Source organism: Coffea eugenioides, chromosome 1, assembly GCF_003713205.1.
Source record: "Coffea eugenioides isolate CCC68of chromosome 1, Ceug_1.0, whole genome shotgun sequence".
NCBI lineage: Eukaryota > Viridiplantae > Streptophyta > Magnoliopsida > Gentianales > Rubiaceae > Coffea > Coffea eugenioides.
The window spans coordinates 37,444,971-37,451,644 of NC_040035.1; the positions used below are offsets into that span (position 1 = coordinate 37,444,971).

General features: G+C 36.5%; 1 non-coding gene across 1 annotated transcript; it reads right to left on the reverse strand.

The window, feature by feature from the left end:
- Window positions 1–6,227: 6,227 nt before the first annotated feature.
- LOC113752783 lies at window positions 6,228–6,334 on the reverse strand. The gene has a single exon (XR_003464908.1). It is a non-coding gene; the product is annotated as a small nucleolar RNA R71 (small nucleolar RNA).
- Between the last annotated feature and the right edge of the window lie 340 nt (window positions 6,335–6,674).

Sequence of the window (6,674 nt, forward strand, 5' to 3'; positions counted from 1 at the left end):
CGATTACTTTAACATCACGAACAGTGTACAACATCTTAACTTGCCAACTTCATCATCAAGTATCAAACTACCATGTTTCCAAAGGAGTTTGGAATTTCTTTCTCCGGACTTGAATAAAACTTCTGACTAATTATGTTTGACCTTAATTATACTTTTGGACTTAGTAATGTGAATCTTCAAGTGTGTTCTCTGGAACTCTTGCAGAAATGGTCCCAAAGTAAGTGGAATATATATATTGTTGGCATGGATATGCCCAAATTACATGGTTTTCACTTTCTTATGGAGAATAACAATGAAAACCTTAAATGATTAAAATCACGAGTAAAAGAATTTTTTTCCTTTTTTTTTAAATAAAACACATCATAATTTTATTAAATGACAAACTCTACGCTAATGGCAAAAATTACATTGGATAAATACGAGTTCCGACCTTGGCATATTCTTAAGAATCTTTGTACAATTCTAATTTGTCAAGCTTGGCATTATTCTCAAAATTCACCATAACGAACAAAAGGTTGAAGGATCTTCTTCATGTAAGGATTGTCCCATTTCAATGACTCCCAACCAAGTAGAGATATTTGGATCACTTTAAGTGCTGGGGGTGCAGAAGGTTGTCCATTGATGGAGGGGAGGAAGGGAGGTAAGCTTTCCAGATTTCGGCAGTTTATTACCTCAATTCTCTCAATAGAGTTACAAATCAGGAGCCTCTTGCAAATATTCCTTAGTTTAGGATTTCCTAGCACAGCCAATTTCTTGAGATTTGGGAGGCAACTGATAGTGGTCCTTTAGCATGAATCTTTGTTGCTTGAAGTAAAACTAAAGTAGCCTTCTTCATCGTTTGATACTATCTCCTCCAATTCATTACAACACCAGACCTTAAGTACTTCGAGACTTTGCACGGATTGTAGCAGCCTTGGTGTGAACAACTTCTTGAGCTTGCCACAACGATCAATGAACAAAGATCTAAGGCAGGAAAAAGTGCTAGGTGGAGGAATTGCGTTCGTTATGGTGAAGTTTGATTACTTGAGTTCAACAAATGATTAGGACCAAAAATATTATAAATAACCAACCTAAAAGAGTAATTTAAATATGTATAATACATTAATTAAATATTATATCAAGTATTTCATAAAACACCACAAGTTTTTCAATATATAATATACATACCCGAACTTGCTTCAAAAAACTCAATTGATTAGTTCAACCGCGACCTGTCAATCTCAAATGGAATAATTTATCGAGCTATTCATGAGCTCGAGTCAAGCTTTTCAATTAAATTGCACCCTAGGTGAGAGTGAGAATGGGGCGAGAGGGGGCACAGTTAGTGTGGCTAGCGTGTGAGTGTGTGTGGCGACTCGGAGTTTTACTGTACTAAGGAGCGGTAGCAGTGTAGTCGCATCTTGAAGTGCCAAAGTGTCGGGGGGTTGAATGTCAAACTCAACATGGTTTTGCGTACTGTTGTGATTTAGGATAAGACCATTTTGGTATAGAACATCTGTCTTTCTTCTTTTGGGTTGATTACAGCTAATACTAGACTAGAATTCTTTTGGTTTGTAAAATTAAAAAAAAAGGATAAAATACACTGACCTCTTGTGATTTGCTTACTACCCACGAAATCTCCTCACTATTTAAAAACACCTACATAATTTCATTGTCCTTTGGATTTCTTTGGAAAATGGACGGAAATCATCTAATTTGACGGAAAATGAATGACACGATCTCGACAATCGAGTGTGGTAGCATTGCTTGACAGATTAATGCTGCTATTGCCAAGTTTTAGTAATAAAAGGGTATCAAGTTAATGTGGTTGAGTTCAGGAACATCTCTTTGGTGAATATCAGTAATGGCTTGACTTTTCTAATTTTTGGTTAACTTTTCTAGGCATAGGGAATGATTATTGGCATTTTTCATGTGAATTGGTCCAGTTATTAATTTTAGTTCTCCATGTTTGGAAATTTGAGGCTGGCTGCTATTACTTTTGTGTTGTTTTAGTTATTATGTTATATGGTTGTAAATAAGAGTTGACTGTACTCCGCTAGTTGTTACTACTGAGTAACCGGGGATCTTCACCTAAAGTGTCGATTCTCGCGTCAAAAGATAGTAGTTACTATGAGTGCGTGGTCGCGTAGCGCTTGGAGCTGAGTGACCAGGCTCCTCCATCTGGTAAATGTTGGAGTTCGCGTCAAAAGGCTCTAATAGCTAGAGACTAAGTCTTTTGTTATTCTAAAAAAAAAGGAAAGAGAAAAATAGAAAACGTGATAAAAAAAAGTAAAGATTGTGTTAGAATGTGAAAGAGTCAGCTTGCCGATTTGTGAATTTAATGTTGAGATTTTGGTTAATATTTGGACCATTTGCTGATGAATGTTGAGCAACCATTCCTTTTTCTTATATTAGTTTGCTTTAAATTGGAGGAGTTGGTGGTTTGGAAGCTAACTGGGGTATTGTTTCTTGGATCTTGACCATTGATGCTTAATATATGTTTTTCTTGGTATCTTGGCAATACGGTAGTTGGAGCAATAGCCATTGTCAAATTTTGGTGTTCAATTGTTGTTCTCATGCTTGAGGGCAAGCATGGTTCAGGTGTGGGGGGATTTGATAGAGTGTTAATTGTTAGTAATTTTTATTGTTAATTCCCCCATTGTCCTTGCCAAATATCGTTTAATTGTTAACATATACTTATATTTGGTATTTGGACTTTATCTACAGGAAATGGGACTGAAAGGTGCTAAAAAGGGGGGGCTTTCTGAAGCAAATTACTTCACACGTGGAAGTCTCCTACAAAGCTCCATCAGCGTGGCCCACAAGAGGGGACCAAAGCTGATTTCCTTTTCCTTTTGGACTGATGAAGAGATGGCTGGTACGGGAAGTCCTACTAGCAATAGGAAACAAGAGAAAATTCGGAGGGCCTCACTTTTGTACCTTTTTCTCTAAATTCGGCAGAACCACTAGAGGGTTAGAGGTTGTTTTTAGTCGTAGGATAGCTTGGAGCAATAGTTTACTTTTTCTTTATTTTTCCTTGTCATGCGCACGCTTACTGTTCGGCAAAATTTTCCAACGGGAGAATCATCTTTTACTTCTTGATTAATTAGTTAAAGACGGTTTGACGTTCATGAATTCAATCACTTTGCATGGGATTTATTTATGCGGCGTGGCTAAACTTTTCATCTATGATAGGGTGTCAATTGTTAGTAATTTTATTATTAATTTTCCTCTTTGATCTTGCCAAATATTGCTTTAATTGTGACATATATTTATATTTGGTATTTAAACCCAATTTCAGAAATTGGCACAGAAACCTTCTTGAGAAGATTATTGTGAAGCTCTACACAATTGGCCCACACGCATGGTGTAAACCAACGTCCATCCCTTTTGCTGATGAAAAAGAATTGAATTGCATTTGGCTAGCCAACATCTCAATTGGTGGGGACCGCGAAGAATTAGTATTGTCTAAAGATAGTGTGCCTTTTGTTTACTTTCTTACAGTAGTAGGATAATTGCTTTCTTGTGATCATGTGCATTTGGTCAAAGGAAACCCGACAAACAAAAGTTGGGTTTTGCTTTTGTTTTCGGTGGGATTGATTAGATAGAAAAAAAGAATGGTTTCTTGTGTGGACGAGGGGGTGAAGTTTTCCATTTGGCTTGTTTTTATTTTTAGAGAGCTTCTAGCATGAAGGGAGATTTTCTCTCCGAGGAGACTACAAAGTAGAATAGGTAGTCTTTTGTGTAGAGGAGGAACTTGTTCCTTCTTTTGTTGTGTGGTATGCAATTTTTCTTCAAAGAATCTATGGAGACTCAAAGTTTCATTCTAAATTATTAGCGAGTACTTATGTCTTTGAAATCAATTAAATTGTGTGGAAAGTTTCTTATGAGGCGTGGCTAATCTTCTCATCTAGTCAAGGATCAACGCGAAGACGCAGTCCCACATATCTGTGAGATCTAATTAATTTTTACGTGTTCCTTAATTTGTTAATATTTGCATGTTTTCTATTTGAATTTTTATGGGATTATTTTGTTAATTGGATATCAAGGGCCTGATGTGCAATTTGACTTATTAATCTCCTGTCAAATTAATCAATTAAATCCTTAATTGTTTAATTGGTTAATATCTGTGGCAACTAATGTTTTCACACATTAGAGGAACGTGCAATCTGATTTAAATAACCCTCGTAGCGTGTTATTAATTTGGGTTAGGTTTTTCTAGTTTTTAAGGCAATTAGGAAATTAATTCCTACGGTCGTACCTAGGAGTATTTCCTGGTTAGAGGTAATCAACGGTCGTACCTTGGTTATCAATAAATTAAGGAAAAGCTGGACGTCAAAGCTTATCGGTGACTATAACTAACATGTTAATAAAATTAAGTGAACCTTCTTTGCATCAATGATCGGATAAATGGACTGTATCTGCGTAGTTGTATCCTTGGCTAAAATTTATTTATTATTTATTTAATTGCTATTTATATTCGTATTAATTATTTATTTATTTTTTGGTTAAATTGTTTAATTATTTTTAGTTTTATTCGGATAAAAAATCCCCCGTGTCCCGTACTTGAAAAGAATCGAATTTTTCCAGTCCTTATGGATTCGACTCTGCTCACTACTATACACAGAAAATTATATTTTTCTCCAGTAGATATTTATTATTACACAGGCTCGACACCTGTCAGTCTAGCCAAGGATTAACACGACGACGCAGTCCCAAATACCTGTGAGATCGAATTAATTATCATGCGTTCCTTAATTTATTGATATTTGCACGTTGTCTGTTTGAATTTCTATGGGATTATTTAATTAATTGAATGTCAAGGGCTCGATGTTTAGTGTGATTTATTAATTTCGTGCCAAATTAGTCAATTAAATCCGTAATTATTTAAATTGATTAATACTAGTGGCAACTAGCGTTTTTATACAATAGGGAAACGTGCAATCTGATTTAAATAACCCTCGTAGCGTGTTATTGATTGGGGTTAGGTTTTTCCAGTCCTTTATGCAATTGAAAAATTAATTCCTACAGTCGTACCTAAAAGTATTTTCTGGTTAGGAGTAATCAATGGTCGTACCCTGGTTACCAATAAATTAAGAAAAAATTGGTCGTCAGAACTCGTCGGCGATTATAACTAACCTATTAATAAATTAAGTGAACTTACCTTGCATCAATGATCGAATGAGTGGACTGTGTCTGAGTAATTGTATCCTTGGTTAGAATTTATATATTCTATTCTTGATTTAATTCCTGTCTATATTTGTGTTAGTTAATTATTTTTTTTAGTTGAATTGCTTAATTATTTTTAGTATCATTCCGATAAAATCCTCCTTTACCAATTGGAATCTCAAAGAGACAAATATCCCAAGTTCCTGAGGAGACGACCCTACTTGTCACTGTCAACTATTTAGAAAATGTTGTCAACTAATTAATTCTGGTATATCAGATTAAACAAACTCTTCGAAAACATGGTGAATCAAGTAACCCATTGCACACCTAGAGTCCCTGCTCCAGTACCTAGGATTAGTTATTGACTGCTTTTGGTGGTTGTTAGGTTCTATTTTTATTATTGCACAGGTTCGGTACTTGCCAATTTTTAGCGCTATTGCCGGGGACTGGTGTCAGTTATTTGTTTCTTTTTGAGTTCAATTTTGTTCTAATTTTCTGGTGCTTTTCAAGTGTATGCCTCGTTCTTCTCATACAAGTGAATTAATTTTCAACCTCGAGATAAAGAAGACTACGCGTAGAACAAGAAAAGAAATCAGACAACTCAGAGAAGAGCACTCAAGTGCTGCATCTCAGAGACCTGAGCCATAAGTTGGACCAGCAGATTCGTTTGGTGACACTTCGAATGACTCGAACCAAGAGGAAGTCATTATGGCAAATGCACAAATACTAAGGGAGTTGGCTGCTCCTAATTTAAATTAGCAACCTTTATGCATTACTTTTCCAAGTTTGAATGATAACACTCCATTTGAACTAAAATCTGGTCTAATTCATCTCTTGTCATCTTTCCATGGTTTACCAGGTGAGAAGCCCTATAAGCACTTGCAAGAGTTCGACGTCATTTGCAACAGTATGAAGCCCCGGGAATCATAGAAGAGCAGATAAAAATGAGGGTCTTTCCCTTCTCTTTGAAGGACTTCGTAAAAGACTGGTTGTACTACCTAACACCTGGTAGTATCACCACGTGGGACCAGCTGAAGAAAAAATTCTTGGACAAGTACTTTCCGGCGTCTCGAGCTGCAAGCCTAAGGAAGGAGATATGCGGTATCAAACAACATCTAGGCGAGTCTCTCTATGAGTACTGGGAGAGATTTAAGAAACTATGCATCCAATACCCTCAGCATCAGATAAGTGAGCAACTGCTCATCCAATATTTCTATGAGGGGTTACTCTTCAGGGACAGAAGCATAAGTGATGCTGCAAGTGGATGGGCGTTAGTAAATAAAACTCCTCTAGAGACATGGGAGCTAATTGAAGGAATGGCTGAGAATTCACAACAGTTTGGCATAAAAGAGGATGTCCCAACGTGTAGGGTGAATGAGATAGAAACATCCTCCATCCAACAACAAATCTCTGAATTGACGTTTTTCGTGCGACAACTAGCTGTGAGAAGTGTCTCACAAGCCAAAGTATGTGGGGTATGTGTTGCCTTGGGTCATTCTACGGAGATGTGTCCGCTAGTTCAAGAA